General features: G+C 41.6%; 2 long non-coding RNA genes across 3 annotated transcripts in view; both read left to right on the top strand.

Annotated features, from left to right (window-relative positions):
- Positions 1-10,731, top strand: part of LOC115279659 — a 50,237-nt gene extending 39,506 nt beyond the window's left edge. The window contains exons 2-3 of the long non-coding RNA XR_003903566.1: positions 8,421-8,485; positions 9,538-10,731. This is a non-coding gene — a long non-coding RNA (uncharacterized LOC115279659). The remainder of the gene's footprint in view (positions 1-8,420; positions 8,486-9,537) is intronic.
- Positions 10,732-11,141: 410 nt separating this feature from the next.
- Positions 11,142-14,114, top strand: LOC115279658. 2 transcript variants are annotated; one of them, XR_003903563.1, is made up of 3 exons: positions 11,142-11,269; positions 12,083-12,180; positions 13,663-14,114. It is a non-coding gene; the product is annotated as an uncharacterized LOC115279658 (long non-coding RNA). The 2 variants fall into 2 exon arrangements; XR_003903564.1 differs by having other exon boundaries at positions 12,322-14,114.
- The last annotated feature ends 4,504 nt before the right edge of the window (positions 14,115-18,618 follow it).

The following is an 18,618-nucleotide window of genomic DNA, read 5'->3' as shown; positions in this document are numbered from 1 at the left end:
TATATGAATATATATGTGTGTGTGTGTGTGTGTGTGTGTGTATATATATATATATATGTATATATATATATATATATATATATAATTGCCAATACATGGGAGCAACCAAGATATCCTTCCACAGTGAATAGATAAATGAACTGTGGTACTTTCAACAACAGAATATTATTCAGGAATATAAAAGAAATGAACTATAAAACCACAAAAAGACACAAAGGAGCCTGAAACACACTGCTAAGTGAAAGAAGTCAATCTGAAAAGGCTACCTGCTATACAATTCCAATTATATGATATTATGGAAAAGGCAAAGCTATGGGGACAGTGAAATGATCAGTGGTTGACAAGGGTTAGTGAGGGGGTAGGGATGAATAGGCAGAGCACAGAGGATTTTTAGAGGTGAAACTATTCTGTGTAGCACTAGAATGATGGACACGTGTCATTATACCTTTGTCAAAACCCATAGAATGTACAGCACAAAGAACAAACTCTAATGTAAACTATGGACTTTAGTTAATGATATATCAATAATGACTTACCTATTATAGCAAAGGTACCACAGTCATGTAAGATGTTAATAATAGGGTAAATAGGTGAGGAGTATGAGGGTGCATGGGAACTCTGTACCTTAGCTCAATTTTTCCCTAAAACTAAAATTAATAAAGAACAGTAAAGTCTATTTTTTAAAAAGCTGAGTTAAAAGAATACATATTAGTTCTAGAATGTGTGTGTTTATAAAAACATATTTATTTATAGTACTTATATGTATACTACTAACATAGAGTTAAGCACATGGATTCTGAAATCACACTGTCTGGATTAAAATCCGGACAATGCCACTTAAAAGCTATATAACCTTTGGGCAAGTGGCTTAATCAATTTGTGTCTCAGATTCCCCACATAGAAAATGATAATAGAACACTTAAAAGAAAACAATAGTAGAATCTATTTCATAAAGTTACTATGAGGATTAAATCACATGTGAAGCCTTTGAACGGACGCGATGCACACTAAATACACATAATGACATCTACAGTTAGTAGATCATGAATACTCACTTGAAAAATAGTCTGAACGTACTTTGGAAACCACCTCTTGAATATACTCTACATGATGAAGAGTGGTGTCTTAAATACACAAATTTTCATTTATAAGGATATGAAGTATGCCAATCTGGCATAATTGCCATTTTGCTCATTTGGTCCCTGGCTTTGGTGCTGCCTGATTTGGTGCTGTTGACCATGGTGGCATTGGTTTTGGTGCCATTTCATTTCATTTCCTTCAAGATAGAACATTTGAGAGTTTAAGAATTCCATAAGAACACCTGATTAAAGCAAATGTCTTGTTAACAGCCAGAGGCTTCCCACCGATTCCTGCTCTGGGAAGGCACAAGTCTACTGACATCTTCCTGTTCCCATGTGCCAGTCAGCAGTGGAGGTCATAGCATGGGTAATCTCTGTAGGGGAGAGATGTGGATGGCCAGGCCCCCTTCTTGAGACTGTGCCTCAAGTGGCCTCACCTGCACTCTTGGACCCTCAGCTACTCACCTGCAAAGGCCCAGCCCATTCAGTGTCTCTATTTTCCCTTTCATTTAAAGAAGATCAGAATTCTAGGTTGACAGGGTTTTTTTTTCTTTTAGTAATTTTCAAATGTGATTCCACCATCTTCTCCCATGCATTATTTCTATCTAGAAATCCACATAACCCTTAACCTTTGATTCTTTCTGTATAATGTGTCTGTTTAGCTGAAGCTTCTTTTTTTATTTAAAAATTTTTAATGTTTATTTTTTGAGAGACAGAGCATGAGTGGGGGAGGGGCAGAGAGAGAGACTGACTGACAGAATCCAAAGCAGGCTCCAGGCTCTGAGCTGTCACACAGCGCCCAACACAGGGCTTGAACTCACAAGCCATGAGATCATGACCTGAGTCAAAGTCAGTGACTTCACCAATTGAGACACCCAGGAACGCTTGTCTGAAGGTGCTTTTTACATCTTCTTATCATTGGCTTTAAGCAAGTTGACTGGGATATACCTTGCTGTCTTTTTCTTCAAGTTTCTTGTGCTCAGAATTTACTGAGCTTTGTGGATCTGTGGTTTCATTGTTTTTTATCAAATGTGGACATTTTCAGCCATTAATTAGTTCCTCAACACTTTCTTCTGTCCTGACCTTTGTCTCCTGTATTTCAGGGACTCCAAATCCCCACATATTAGGTGGCTTGACATTATCCCACAGCTCACAGATACTCTGCTCATTTTATTAAAATTCTCTTTCTCCTGGTCTTTTGTTCTGAATATTTTCTATTGCCATGTCTTCAAATTTACTAATATTTTCTTCTTCAGTCTCTAATCTACCATTAATCCTATCCAATGTAATTTATATCTTAGATATTATAGTTTGTTTTAAAGATTTGTTAGGTGAGATCAAAGAAGTGTTATGTTTGAGGGTAATTATTCCCCACAATTGAGGCAAACTCAGTGGTTAGGAATTGGCACCATTCCCAGGCCTGTATAAGCAATTGACACTGTTCTCTATACTTTTATATGGGTTTGAACTTGGCATTGGGTAGTGTCTTCCCATGCACACACTTTTATGTCTTCACTGAGTACTCAGGGAGGACCATGTTCAGATCTCTCGAATTCTCTCTCCACAGCTCTCCCCCTCCTCTGGTACTCGTCTCCGTGAACTCTAGCTGCCAAGGTCAATTCTTATACTCATCTGCATCCACTCAACTCCAGGACTCCCCTGGCTCCACCTGGGTTCACTCTCTTTGTGGTCTGGCCTGGAACACCCCTCCAGGCAGTAAGCTTGGGTACTCACAGGCTCGCCTGATTCATTTCTCTGTTCTCAGGGGTCACTAGTTTTTTGCTGACTAATGTCTAGTAACTTGCATCCTATTGTTTCCTACATTTTGTCCATCTTTCTAGGTTGTCTTAGGCTGAAGGGTAAATCAAGTCTCTGTTATTCCATTTTAGCTAGAAGTAGAAATTTGGCATTTACTCTCACTTTAGTGGAGTTTCTTTTTTAAATTTTTTTATATTTTAATTTATGATTGAGACAGAGAGAAACAGAGCATGAGTAGGGGAGGGGCAGACAGAGAGGGAAACACAGAATCTGAAGCAGGCTCCAGGCTCTGAACTGTCAGCACAGAGCCCAATGTGGGTCTCGAACCCACAAACCGTGAGATCATGACCTCAGCTGAAGTTGGACGCTTAACCGACTGAGCCACCCAGGTGCCCCTCATTTTAGAGGGGTTTCAATCAAGAGAGGAAATAATGCAAGTACTCATTCCACCATATTGAACCAGAAGCACAGACCACAATTTAAAAGGATGCTGCTGTTTGTGATGTTAGAGCCTCAATTAACACAAGCTTATGTCCTTGTAATTATTTATTCAAAGTCGTAATCTCTGAATGGACTCCTTGAGGAGTGGAAACTGTGTCCCATTCATTTCAGGATTATCTTAGTGCTAAATTGGAGCTCTATGAATATTTGTTGAATGAATGAATGAATGAATGGTGGTGTTAATGGTAAGGTTGCAAATATGAGGAGTTAAGACTGAAGATAAGGGTGATTTTAATTAAGAACTTTGTAGAGAGATGCAGTTTACCCTTCAGGACATTATTCTTTTAGGCTGGAGCTTTTTTGGGAGACGTTAACATTAGCACCTGCTTCTGCCTTTGTGACAGGAAACACTTCTATAAAATGCTGTCATACAGGGGCGCCTGGGTGGCTCAGTTGGTTAAGCGTCCAGCTCTTGATTTTGGCTCAGGTTGTGATCTTACAAGTTTATGGAATCAAGCTGTGTCAAGCTCAGCACTGACAGTATAGAGCCTGCTTGGGATTCTCTCTCCTTCTCTCTCTGCCCCTCCCTCACTAGTGCTTGCTCTAAATAAATAAATAAATAAATAAATAAATAAATAAATAAATAAATAAATAAATAAAATGTTGTCATGCGTTGTGTTGGTAGAATGTGTCCACAACACTTGGGGGAATTTTATTCTTGGCCTTTAATCCTGATCGTTTTCTAATCTGATCTGAGGGTGAAAATTATTGTGGAATAACAGAAACATGTATCTTTCCAAACCATCTATCCCCTTGTTTTGTTTTTGTGTAATATCAATTTAATATTTTAAAGGATACTTAAGTTCACTGTATAGTTATAAAGAAAAATGGATGTATTTTAAGAACAAAGTTCCTCATTTTTTTCCTTTTCTAAAGAGTATAGAACTGTATCATATATTTATTGAATCTTTCAAAGATTTAGAAGCTGAGAAATTTGAGTAAGATAATCACAATATGTCACTTACTGATTCCTTGGCTTATAAAGGCAGCATAGCACACTGGTCTCCAGTAACTGTGGGGCCTGATAAGCTGTGTACAGCTTCACCTTCTACTAGCTCTATGACCTTGGGTAAGTCACTTGACCTTTCCAAGTCTCAGTGTACCTTATGTAAAATGGGCTAGTAATAGCACATTCTCAGCTGTTATAAAGATTCAAATGGTTATTGCTTATGAAATGCTTTAAACGGTGCCTGATACATAGTATTATGTAAGTGTAAGTAAATAAAAGCAAGATAAAATGAGGTAAAATAGAATAAAATGAAATAAAACCTTACTCTATATTTTAGCATTTTATCTAATTTGCCTTTCCCAAGAAGTAAAAACTCCACTGTCTGTTTTATCAAAATATTTCCTACTTTAATACTGCATTTTGGGAAATCAATGGACTATTAAAGGTAAAAGAACCTTTCTTAATTTCCTTTTCTGGATCTTTTATGTGACAATGATTCCTGTCTCTTTACTTATTTCACTGGGTCATGTTTATCAAGACTTTCTCCTTGGTATCTTCACCTTTCCTTTAGTCAAAACCTTCTGTTTTCTTCCATTCCACCTCAATTCTGCCTCTGTAATGTCCCTCCCCACCACCAAGTGATGCTAGGGACTTCCCATCATAATGGCAGGTCTTCTGTCACCTTTGTTAGGTGCCTATTACCTAACAGTGGGATGTTTTCCATTCACACAGAGTTCCTTCCTAATGTAACATCCTTATTTTCTACAGTATTCCAATTTCACAGGTATCTAAGGCTTACAGCATTATTTCAGGTTGTTAGAGACATGCTTTTGATTTACTATCCCTTTTTCATTGTTAAGCTTATTTATCTGTTCTATTATTTAGTTCGAGAGAAAGAGTGGGGGAGAGGAGCAGAGGTAGAGGGAGAGAGAATCCCAAGGAGGCTCCATACCCAGCACAGAGCCTGATGTGGGGCTCAGTTTCTCAACCATGACATCATGACCTGAGCTGAAACCAAGAGTCAGACACTGAACCAACTGACCCACCCAGAGTCCCCTATTATATTATTTAACTTGCTATTATTATTTATATTTATATTATGCATTTTACATTATGATATTATTTTTGTTATGTACACAGTTTAATAATAGTTGATATTGTTTGATTATTTAGCATCATCTGAGTCATAATTGTTCTAGCATCTCATTGTCCAGATTATTTTTTTAAGTTTTTATTTTTTTATGTTAAGAGAGAGAGACAGAGAGAGCAGGGGAGGGGCATGGAGGGAGAGAGAGAATTCTAAGCAGGCTCTATTCTGTCAGCGTGGAGCTGGACACGGGCTCCATCTCACAAATAATGAGATAATTGCCTGGGCCAAAGTCAAGAGTTGGATGCTTAAACAACTGAGCCACCCAGGCATTGTCCAGATTATTAAAAATTTGTTAAGAACGTTTAATCAGCAGTAAATGACTGACTTTATCGTGTTACTATATGACCGAGCTAATGGCTTTTTGAAATTTATATTGATTTATTTTTTCATTCTGTCATCTCTATCTAATGACATCTTTGGTGACTTCTGCGCACAATGCATATCCTTATATTTGTTTCCAGCTGGGTATTTGCGGCAAGGGGGACTCCACAGAAACAAAGATGAGACTGAAATCAAAATTTCCTAATTAGAATTACTTTCAGTACAGCCCAGACCTGTCCGACACCAAGAGATGTGCACAGCTTTCAGGAGGGCATCTCACTCACCTCTGCCTGCTTCAGCGGGGCAGTGGCTGCTCTCAGTGTACAGGTGGGTACCTGACAAGAGACCCTTGGGAATGCAGGCCCCACTTCACCACAGCAGCCCTGTGCAGCAACAAGGAGGCAGTATGGGGCTAGATCAATTGTAATTAGCAGCACGTCGTGACAGGTCCCAGTTTCTAAACAAATCCTCCTGGCTGACTCGGCCGGACACTTCTGAGGCTGCTGGCATTGCTTACCACGAACGTGAAGAAGGAACAAGCCAAAGCAGAATGATGAAATTCTCGAATGCTTTTATTTAAAATCAGTCTCTCTGGGCACCTGGGTGGCTCAGTCGGTTAAGCGTCTGACTCTTGATTTTGGCTCAGGTCATGATCTCACGGTTTGTGAGTTAGAGCCCTGCATCAGGCTCTGTGCTAACAGTGCAGAGCCTGCTTGGGATTCTCTCTCTCTCTCTCTCTCTTTCTCTCTCTCTCTCTTTCTCTCTCTCTCTGCCCCTCCCCCGTTTATGCTGTCTCTAACTCTCTCAAATATAATAAATAAACTTTAAAAAACTTGCTTAAAAATAGTTAAGGAGATGGAGGGAGGCAAACCACAAGAGACTAGAATACTGAGGAGGGGGAGAGGGGAAAATGGGTGATGGACATGGAGCGGGGCACTTGTTGGGATGAGTACTGGGTGTTATATGAAAACCAATTTGACAACAAACTATATTTAAAAAAAAATAATAATAAATAAACACTAAACAAGAAAAACATTATTTACCCTCTTGGATGTGTGTATGGACACACACACACACACACACACACCATAGCCACACGCACCTGCATACATGAACTGGGTGCACTTTTACCATTTCATCCAAACCCTGGTCCTTCTCTAGACGAATTCTCTAAATATTTGGGGAAATAAGAGACTATCTGTTATGCGTATGTAGTAGCGGCTTTTGCCGGCTCTTAAGACATTATCTCTTATAAATCCCTGAGTGTTAGAAGTGAGGAAATCATCTGTCTTTTGAATTTAGCAAACAGCCTTTATGTGCATACCTGCTTATGCCATCCACACACTTAAACTGTAATTGAAACACGGTGAAAAAGCAAGCCATAAGCTTTTAACATTGTTCAGGCCTGAGCTTTTCCTTCTCATCTTCTCCTAAATTGACGTTTAGAAGAACAAGAGGACTCTCTGGCTCTGTGTTTATAAGCCTTACTGGAAAAAATGTCAGTTCCTTTTTAGACTCAGAATCACATGATAGTGAATGTGAATCTCAGCAGTGGCTCAAGTACTTTCTAAGCAACGGTTGCATCGATAATCACATTCTTCTTTCATTTAGTAAATGCCAGTAAAAGCTAATAAGAAAGCAGTGCTATTTGCATGTTTCATACGTTTACTCAGTATGGGGGCCAGTGGTTGAAGGGCCTCATCTTGGAGCCAAGAGAGGCAAACAAAAACCCATTTCATGAATCTCCTACCGAGTGTCTGCAAGTTTAGGGGACGGGAGTTTTGGGGTGTGAGATCACACTGGAAAGGTTTTGCTAGTACAGTGACTGAGGCATGCTGGTGGAGAAGCCAAATGTGTCCCTTGGGAAGTTGAAGTCTCTTCCCTCCATGAATGGGCTTTGTTCTAGTGTATTCCCCATGTGAGGGTAATATATTTACCATGGAGTGAAATGTCAAATCGTCATATCCTTGGGATATAAGCAATTAAAACAAGATTCATGATTGTTAAAGAAACATTTGATTATCAAAGTAAGTAATCAGCCAACATGGAGGAAAGAAAAGGCAGAGATGTGGGTTCCAGAGTCAGAAGCTCTAGTTTCATATCCCAGGTCTACGTGGTGAGTGATCTCGGGCTAGTCACTTTACCTCTCTGGGCCTCAGAGTCTCTTTGTATAAAATGAGATAAATAGGGGCACCTGGGTGGCTCAGTCGGTTAGGCATCCGACTTCAGCTCAGGTCATGATCTCACAGTTCATGGGTTCAAGCCCCACATCAGGCTCTGTGCTGACAGCTCGGAGCCTGGAGCCTGCTTCACATTCTGTGTCTCCCTCTCTCTACCCCTCCCCCACTCATGCTCTGTCTCTGTCTCTCAAAAAAAATGAATAAACGTTAAAAAAATTTTTAAATGAGAGAAATAAAAGCTAATCAAACATTTGTAATGAGTACTAAATGAGTTAATACATGTAAAACAATTCACAAATAATAAGCACTAAATAAATGCTAATTACTATGGTTTTATTAATATCTATCTAATAAAATATCTATCTAATTCATTATCTTTCTAATAAATATTATGATTTTTAACATTAATATTAGTATCAAGAAAGGATTTCACAACTGAGATATTAAAAGTAGAAATGTTGAGGAATTCTTTGGCTTTACAGGATAAACTCCAGTGTGAAATGAGGCCCTGACAGCCGGATCCGTATGACAGAATGGTCCAGAACAGGTATGTGTACCTCAGGCTTAAGCTGGGGAAAATGTCTAAAGGTGCCAAAAATTATTTTGTATTTTTTTCAAATTATAATAAAGTTAATCTTTTTTCCTCTCTAACCCTCTCTCCCTTAGCATTGTCTCTTACTCTGTGGTCTGTGAGTGTCTCTCTCTTCCGAGTTTGGCTCTTCTTTTTAGAACTAGTTGTGAAGTCTTTATTCTCTCACACAGACATATGACAGCAAGGAATCTGTCCTGCCATCTCCATGGAGTGGAGAACTCAGCAAGGAGAGACTGTTAATTTCCTTCTCCTTTCAAATCCCATTCCACAGGTTAATCAGACATTTCCATCATGAGTAATGGCGAAGGCTTCCAAGTCTGGGGCGAAGTCTGGATTTTGTATGTCCTAGAGGGAATCCTAAGCCCTTGGGGTGACCTTCGAAGCCATTTCTTTGGGGGCTGTACTTATATTCACTGCACCTTTGTCAGACAGCCCACTTTGACCATAAGCATGGGAGGCTGAAAGTACCTGCAAAGTTTGGGTCCCCTTAACCCCTTAAGGGACAATCCTTAACCGACAACTACCAGGTATATGGATATGAATACCTCAGCTCCCTCACACCTTGACCAAGGGAATTCCAAGGCATGCATTTTGCACAGTTTTCCAGAGTTTCCCGCTGAGTCGCCCACTAGGGTCAGCAACTCCCCATGGCCCCCTTCCCTGGCCCTCTTCCCTTCCCTGTCTCATGTCTCCCCTCACCTCCCCAGGGTCCTGCATTACCCCCAGGATGCACTTGGCTCTTGTATCCTTAGCCTAAGTCTCATCTATAAGATGGTATACACATCGTAAAGACAGAAGGGCATCTGCTAAGCTAGATTAGGTTTTGCCAAAACCACTCTGGGCCCCATACTGGCAGGGCCCAATTAGCAGACCATTGCTTCCCCTGGGTTTGAAATTCTACCACTGAGAGCACGGTTTATCATGGATGCAGACCTGTCAAGGTTTAGACTTGAGAAGTGGGCGAGGACCATAGCTGCTCATTCACTCATTCAACCTTTTGTCTGCAGGACAGCCAATCTGTAATGAGGGAGGAAGATTCTAGTAGCAGCTGACTGGCTTCTAGCATCCAGCACGCTGTGAATTCTGGTCTCTAAGCATGAGTGGGCCTCAGCAAATGCTCCTAGCCACTTCATCCGCTCTCTTCACAGATCTATCAGATGAGTGTTTTACTGTTATTCCCATACCAACGTAGCAGAACCAGCCACCGTACCCACCATTGTGTCAGAGAAAACACCTGCTTCCTATAAGGTTCTCTAGCTAAAGGGGAAAACGAGTTGGTTCCCATGGTCTCTTACTGCAAGCCAGCTCATCCTTTGGCATCCTGAGACCAAGATTGCACATTTAGCCAGGTGGATCTCTTAAAAGCATCTCTTTTACTATATTCTCCATTTCAGACTTATCCCTATCTTCTTTCCTGTTTTGCTTTATCACCTTTGTGATGCTTTAATGCTCAGCACACCAGCTGAAGCTCTGTGAAATCTGTATCACAGTATATTAGCATTCCAAAATACATGCAATCCCTGAGTAGACAATAAATTTGATTTTGCACAAGTGGCATCCTTTATACTTTGCTCATAAGGCAATCTCTCAAGTGTATCTTTTTTTTGAAACACAACACAAATAGTCTGGTAAAGTAAAAATGGGTTGCATGATGGGTTTTGTGCTCAGCAAAAAGGACTTGGACAAAGCAGAGATGCTGATGTTCTTATTTACAAAGGTTGCCGTCTGGGAAATTAGTGTCTGCTGCTGCTCTGTAATTAGGAAAATTTAGGACCCCTAGCGCTCCAACGTCTTGCATTAAAGGTTGTATGTCATTGGTGTTTTCATGAGAATTTGCTGGATTTCTGTCATTAATAACAGGCATAAACTCAGCAAGCAGTAGAATATGCATTACATTTAATCAATTTGCTATTTGTATTCATTATGTATGTCCTCCATTTTGAGTCATGAAAAATTGAAACGCTGTTGCAAATAGAAAGAGCATCATGGATTACAAATGATGTAACGAGCATAAGCGCTATTAATTGGTCAATTGTGCTTGTCAGTACATTTAAAGTGATTAAGGCAGAAAGATTAGAAGGGACATGAATGTGCCTGGGAAGTAGAAGCCCGGGAACACTGGGGTGCTCCCAAGTGCCTTGTGCCTACATAAATGCAGTGAAGTCCAATGGCATTGATTCCAGCAAATTCATTCAACAAGTGTTTGTGGAACACGTGCCGTGTGCGGGGGGGGGGGGGGCTGTGCTGAGTGTTGGGAACACAGCAAAACACAAAATAAATGAAGCCTTTGACCTCAGGGGCTTATATGTGGGTGGGGAGGGAGAATTGTGAAATGATCTAGAATATACAGATAGAGTCGATATATAATAATATGGATATATAATATCCAATACATGGTAAGACCTGTGAAGAACAAGAGAAGGGCATCAAGAGCGATGGGTGGTAGTGAGGTCAGGCCTCTTTGGGGAAGTGACATGAACAGAGGGGTTTTTTTGTTTTGCTTTTTAATATCTATTTATTTATTTTCAGGAGGGAGGGGCAAAGAGAAGAAGAGAGAGAGAATCCCAAGCAGAGCCTGATGCAGGACTCAAACTCACAAACTGTGAGCCCATGACTTGAGTGGAAATCAAGAGTCAGACACTTAACCAACCAACCAAGAATCGGAGTGAGCCACCCAGGCGCCCATGTGAACAGAAGTTTAAATGAAGAGAGAAGACAAGGCATTGGCTACCTGGGGAGGTGGGGGAAGAGCATTTCATTCATATGAATTAGCCTAATGCCTCAACACCTATTGTAATTCTTAAGAATAAAAGAATCCTAGTAAAATTTTTAATTAAGCATTTTTTAAAAAAGAATACAAGAACCCTATTTCTTTCTATTTTCTTGACCTGATTAAACTGCTTCTTCAGAGCTAGAAAACTCTGTCATCTCACTACTGCCCCCTTCTGTGGTAGCAGTTCTGTTAAAGTGAAAATTGATGGTATTATTTGCCATTGTAATCGCCTGCATCCAAAGCCCTCATCATGGCCCACAATGCCCTGGGTGCTCAGGCTTCTGTCTCAAATTTCCTACCGGTCTTTCCTCTCTTGCTAAGTTCCATCCCCTGGTTTTTCTGTTGTTCACACTGCTAGCTCCTTGCTGCCTCAGGACCAGTGCATTTGCCGTCTCTGCCCAGTACAGTCTGCCTTCAGAAACTCAGACCTCAGCTGCCAGGTCGCCTCCTCAGAGAAGCCTTCTCTGACTAGCAGACCAAAGTTGTTTCCCAGCCCCTTGCTATTAGGTCCTCCTGCTTCGTTTTCATCACGGCCCTTACCATTAATCTAAGATGCATGCCCTCTGCTTGTTGTTTCTTGTCTAACCCCCACATTTGAGTATAAACTCCATGAGATCAGGCACATGTCACCTGAGTTCACCATCATATCCCCGTGCCTAGAACAGTGCCTGGCACCAAGAAGCTCAAAGGCTCAAGATGAAGGAAGGAATGAGTGAGTCAACCAACTAATCAGCCAAAATAAAGACAACAGAAAGTTTGGTTTCTGCTTTTGTGTTTAGGTACATACTTTAAAATCTCATCTAAAAGCCAAGTGGAAGAAATGGGTGCTTATTCTGAGCAGTGCTCTCTACAGTTTGGGACAAATGAAAATAATTAGGTAAGATTGATAATTGTGCTATTTTGCTTCATGTGTCTAGGATCCCTTGCTATGCGTTTTTAAGTAATTTAATATTTCTTTTCAATGTATTGACTCATTTCTATGGGCTAAGGGCTATGTTATTGTCTTTGCAAATGATAGATACAACGAAGACCCAGGATGAGACATGGCAAATGAGTTTTACGGCAATTCTGCTTTCTTAGAAGTGGTGGCCTAAGACTCCTTGGTTCATATGTAGCATCTGGAAAATCCATCAGCAGAGGGTGATATTGTCGTATGGTGGTACCGGACCCCACGTTCATTCCAGGATATGATTCATAGCAGACCTGTGCATGTCTGTCACGTACCAGACTCCGTGGAAGGTGCTGGAATACCAAGCGCTCCCTGCCACCAGGAAGAGCTGGTGGTCATCCACAGTGGTTCCAAACAACCCCCATCACACACTAGAATCATGCAGGGGTCCTCTGTATATATCTACATCTGGGCCCCCTTCCGGGCTAGCTGGTTCAGAATCTCTGGCCCAGGGCCTTACACATTCACGTCGTTAAAACCACAATGCTGCTTATGAGCATCCAGAGCTGAGACCCACTCGTCTGGTAGAAGGGTGGACACAGAGAGAGCAAATCGCAAGCAATGGGATCAGAGCCATCGCAACAGCTGGTGGGAATGCACTGGAAAATGGCCGTATTTCTCTTTGGTGCATAACTACAACTCAGAAATAAATGCTTTTAGAACCTGGGGGCCAGATGACCTGGTTACGTAGCAGATAAATGTTGCGTGTATTTATTTCCCACTCCCACTTCCCCAAAATTGATCAAAAAGTGACAAGTACCATTCATTTAATGATTATTTTTCCTACATGGGGCCGAACAAATTTTATTTTTCTATATGAGCCAGGAGTTGGATATTGTATCCTTAGGCAAATAAAGAATTTTAATTAAAACATAGTGTCTTTTCCTAACTGGCAGACATGAGAGAAAGGAAAATATGAGAATCCACAGGGTAACCGTCAAAAAGAAAGAATTAACATGTCCTCTAAAATTATTTTAAAAGGTCAGAATTTTCTGAAGTATGTTGGTGAAGGTGATCTGAAAATCTCTTCCTCTGCCTATACCTTTGATGGTGGGCATTGAAGTGTTTGGACTGGAAAAAAGGCAGACTTTTCTGGGTAATTAATTGAGGTTTCATTTATTCAGCTGAAGATCAAGCTTTGTTTTCCTTACCCCTTGATTTGGGCGGCTAACAACAAGAAAATGAGAGTAATTTCATAAGCGCTAACTTGTTCAGAGTGGCACTGCTAAGTAAATATTGGTAAACCATTCCTGTCCTTGGGTGATAAATGAGGAGGTTTTAAAAAGCAATGTTTGCAATCCAATAGGCGCTTCACAAAAGTCAGCTAGGAAGTCTGCAGGCAGCGTCTTGTCCCCTCACTTCCGGCCTTCCTTACTCTACCGCGCTCTCCCTTCCCTCCTCTCCTCACAGGGAAAACAGAAGCTTCCGTCCACCGTATAAATTCATACGAACGTCTTCAACACCAGAAGAGCAGCCACCCAAACTTCCAGGTATCTGTGCTGCCGTGCTGTCTTCTTGGATTTTACAGTCACCAACAGTGGGTGAATCTTGAGAAATGTTCACAGTTTCAGAGAAGCCGCATCCTCGAATATTTAAAAGTGATACTTAAGAGGAGAACACAGGCAGCAACCTCTTTGACCTCAGCTGGAGCAACTTCTTACTCAACATATCGCTGGAGGCAAGGGAAACAAAAGCAAAAATGAGCTATTGGGACCTCATCAAGATAAAAATCTTCTGCCCATAGAAGGAAACGATCAGCAAAACTCAAAGACAGCCTACGGCCTGGGAGACAATATTTGCAAGTGACTTTTCTGATTAAGGCTTAGTATCCAAAATCTATAAAGAATTTATCAAACTCAACACCCCCAAAACAAATAATCCAGTGAAGAAATGGGCAGAAGACAGGAGTAGCCATTTTTCCAAAGAAAACATCCAGGTGGCCAAAAGATACCTGTAAAGAGGCTTGGATGCCTGGGTGGCTCAGTCAGTTGAGCATCTGACTTTGGCTCAGGTCATGATCTCACGGTTCCTGAGTTAAAATCCCAATTTGGGCTCTCTGCTGTCAGCTCAGAGCCTGCTTCAGACCCTTGTCCTCCTCTCTCTCTGCCCCTCCTTTGCTCGCTCACTCAAAAATGAATGAACATAAAAATTAAAAATATATGTGTGCTCAGCATCACTCATCATCAGGGAAATACAAATCAAAACCATGTTGAGATACCACCTCACACCTGTCAGAATGGCTAAAATCAACAACACAAGAAACAACAGGTGTTGGTGAGGATGCGGAGAAAGGGAAGCCCTTTTGCACTGCTGATGGGAATGCAAACTGGTGCAGCCACTCTGGAGAACGGTATGGAGTTTCTTCAAAGAAATAAAAATAGAACTACCCTATGATCCAGCAATTGCACTACTATTTACCCAAAGGATCCAAAAATACAGATTCACAGGTGTGCATGCACCCCATGTTTATAGCAGCATTATGTACAACAACCAAACTATGTGGAGACTGAAGATGTGAGATACACACACACACACACACACACACACACACACACACACACTAGAATATTACTCAGCCATCGAAAAGAATGAAATCTTGCCATTTACAACAACAGATGGAGCTAGAAAGTATTATTCTAAGTAAAATAAGTCAGAGAAAGACAAATACCATATGATTTCACTCCTGTGTTGAATTTACAAAACAAAACAGACAAAAATATGGGAAGGAGGGAAAGAAAGGAGAGATGGAAAGAAAACACAAGAGACTTGGGGCGCCTGGGTGGCTCAGTCGGTTGAGCGTCCAGCTTCGGCTCGGGTCATGATCTCAGGGTTCATGGGTTTGAGCCCCACGTCAGGCTCTGTGCTGACAGCTCAGAGCCTGGAGCCTGCTTCAGATTCTGTGTCTCCCTCTCTCTCTGACCCTCTCCTGCTCGCACTGTCTCTCTCAAATAAATAAAAAAGCATTAAAAATTTAAAAAAACAAGAAGAAAACACAAGAGACTCTTAACGATAAGAACAAACTGAGGGTTGATGGAGTGAGGTGGGCGGATGGGCTAGAAGCATGATGGGCACTGAAGAGGGCACTTGTTGTGATCAGCACTGGGTGTTGTATGTAAGTGATGAATCACTGAATTCTACTCCTGAAACCAATATTGCACTGTATGTTATCTAAAATTTAAATAAAAAGTTAAAAAAAAAAGGAAAAGTGATATTTTACAAAATAGAGGGGCGACCCAGGAGAGTGGAAGGAGGGAAGCAGTGAAGACCCAGCAGCCTCTCTGGAAATGAAGGGTGACCAAGAAGGCTGCCCCCCACAGGTGGCCCCCTGAGAACATGCTCCATCCCGCCAAGCAACAGGTCTCAACACTGGTTACACACTGGGGTCTCATGGGATGCTTGAGAAACACGGATGCCTGAGCCCCCACCCAGATTCCTGGGGGTTGGGGGTGCCGGGTCTAGTGTACTTTGTAAAAGCTCCCAGGGAAATTCAATGTGCAGCCAGGATTGGGGACCACCAATGTCCCAGATTAGTGACCAAAGTGGGTAACCAGGGAAGTAACATTGAGGGCACAGTTCACAGAGCTCAAGCTCTGGGAGTGAGCAAAGGGCAAAATCTCATTGTCAAGGGAGACACTTTGGTGGGGAGGGCTGAGTACATCCACACCGGGGCAACTGTCCCCTTCCTTCTGCGACTTCCTGACTGTTTCTTACCCTACAGAAACTGCAAGGGGCAGAACAGACATCTCTTTCAGATAAATGCTAGGCATTCAGGTCCCTCCTTTTATAATAAACCAATAATCTAACAGGTAAAATGTTCCTCTGAGTTCTGTGAGCTGCTCTAACAAACTGAACCAAAGAAGAGCATCCTCAGAACCTCCGGTCTATAGTCAGTTGGTCGGAAGCACAGGCAGCAACATGAGAATGCAATTGGCATCTAAGGCGCGGGTGGGGGAGGGGCAGTCTTAGGGGACTGAGCCCCTGACCTGTGGGATAGATGCTATCTCCAGGTAGATAGTGTGAGAACTGACTTGCATGCTTGCAGGACAACCGCTGGTGTTGGAGGACGACTCGATGGTGTCAGAAGTGCCCCTAACACACACATGCTGAAATTGGATGCAGACTTACAAAGGGCTTCTCTGCCATCCCCTTGGCCTTCTATCCATCATGGCGGCTGCATGGCTTCCAGCATTATGTCCTCACACAATAATATCCAAATTCAGAAATGGAGGGGTTGGCTTTTCTATGCAACATTGTCCAGTCAAAAAGGAAAATATTTTCCAGATCAAGGCACAGACTGTAGGTGAAGAACTGGCCAGGCATCACTTTCTTATTACTTAGTTTTAAGGAAGATTGGGGAAAATTAATATCTGGCACTTTGCCTTCTGCCTGCCAGTCTCTGCAAAAGGACGGATACTGGTCGTTCTCCAGTTGCCCCTTCAGATTCATCCTCTGCCCTTTTCTGCTCTGCTCCTTACTGGATCCCCGTGGAGGCTGGAGTCTCTGTATTTCACAACCGGGCTTTGCCCTTTGGCATTTGATGGGGCTCCAGCCCAGGGAAGTCACAGAAGGAGACTTAAGGGAACAGGAGAAAAGTTGGGATATTTCTTCCTTCTGTTCTAGCCCTTCCAGACCACAGTTCGTCAGTGTCTGCATTTTCCTACTAAAAGCCAAGGTCAGGAAGATATTGCCTCTTGTTACCTTCTAAGGTATTGCTTTACCTTACGTACTTAGATCTACAGTCCACTTGGAATTGATACTTTCTTTCGGCTTTTTATTTTGAAAATTTCCAAATCTACTGGAAAGTTAAAAATAACTTAATAAAACACATATCTTTCAGCTAGATTCCCCAGTGGTTAATATTTTATCACATTTTCTTTCTTTATGTCTCTCAGTATAGAGATATAAATAGACAGGTGGCCCTTGGACAACATGGGTTTGAACTACACTGGTCTACTTATATGTGGGTTTTTTCTTTTATAAATACAATGCTATAAATGTATTTTCTCTTCCTTATAGTTTTCCTAATAAAATTCTTCCCTCTAGCTTACTTTATTTTAAGAACACGGTTCAAAAGACATATAACATACAAAATATGTGTTAATCAACTGTTTATGTTATTAGTAAGGCTCCCCATCAACAATAGGCTATTAGTAGTTAAGTTTTGGGGGAATCACAAGTTATATGTGGATTTTCAACTGCACCAGAGGTCAGCACCCCTAACCTCCAAGTTGTTCAAGGGTCAACTATGTAGAGATATATAGTAGCTAATTCACTAAGCTGTACAATTTTAGGGTTTGCTGAACCATTTGAATGTTTTAGACATCTTGACATTTCACTCCTTAACACTTCAGCATGCATCTCTTAAGGATAAAGACATTCTCCTACATAACACTCCAAAGTTAACACTAATTCAATAATGTCACCCAATTTGGTTGTTTAAAATTTTTTGCTTAAAAATACATTCTTGATAATCCCTGACATTTGAGTGTTTTGCAGCTAATAAAGCATTTTCACCAACATGCTTTCATTTTATACCATAGTCACTTTCAGGAGCAATTATTACCATCCCCACCTTATATATGAAGAAAAGAAGAATCAGAGAAGCCAAGTGACCCACCCAACATCACACAGCTAATAAGTAGCATAACTGGCATTCCTAGGCAGGTTTCCCAACTCCAAGTTCCATATACTTCTGTGACATTTTGTCCAGTGTTAGTTTTTCCAGAACTTAAGCCCCTCAAACACTTCTTATATGTTTTCCCTTCCAACCTTCCTATCCACCAAAAAAATAATGAAGTTCCCATTCTTCAGTTTCAGAGTGACACTCTAGGTATGCAGGTTATCCACCATGGCTCTGTTTGGTGTAGAAGAATGCTAGGCAACATGTTTGGACCTTGCATTTAATTTAAGCTAGTGTGATTGATCACATAGTATTTCTTAACTGCATTATGCTTGATTCTTGCCTTCATATCCCCTGCACAGGGTGGGAGAAAGCTTCCTTCTGAAAATGCCTGGATTTCATCTCCCTTGGTGGGCAGGTGCTTCTATATGCTGCTCAATAAGAGGTGAGAACAAGTGTCCTTGAAGCGCTGCCAGGGCAAGATTTTGGCCTCTCGGCTGCCAGACTTGCCTCGGAAGCACCTCTGGGATCAGCCCCTTTCTGTCCTTGGCCACTGTCATGCACCAGGCCCGGCCGCCTCCTCTCTCGCTGGGAAACAGCAGAGCCCCTCACCTGGTCCTAGCTGGCCGTCTGCTGTCTGTTCTTGCCTCCTGCACTTGACAGGCGAACTTCATCAGTGATGTCCGATGCCCTTAGAATGAGGTGCATATCCCTGCTCAGGCCTGTGCCACCCTCCTCAATAGGCC

Source organism: Suricata suricatta, chromosome 16, assembly GCF_006229205.1.
Source record: "Suricata suricatta isolate VVHF042 chromosome 16, meerkat_22Aug2017_6uvM2_HiC, whole genome shotgun sequence".
NCBI lineage: Eukaryota > Metazoa > Chordata > Mammalia > Carnivora > Herpestidae > Suricata > Suricata suricatta.
The sequence above is the reverse complement of the archived record's forward strand: the minus strand, read 5'-3'. Positions and strand labels throughout refer to the sequence as shown.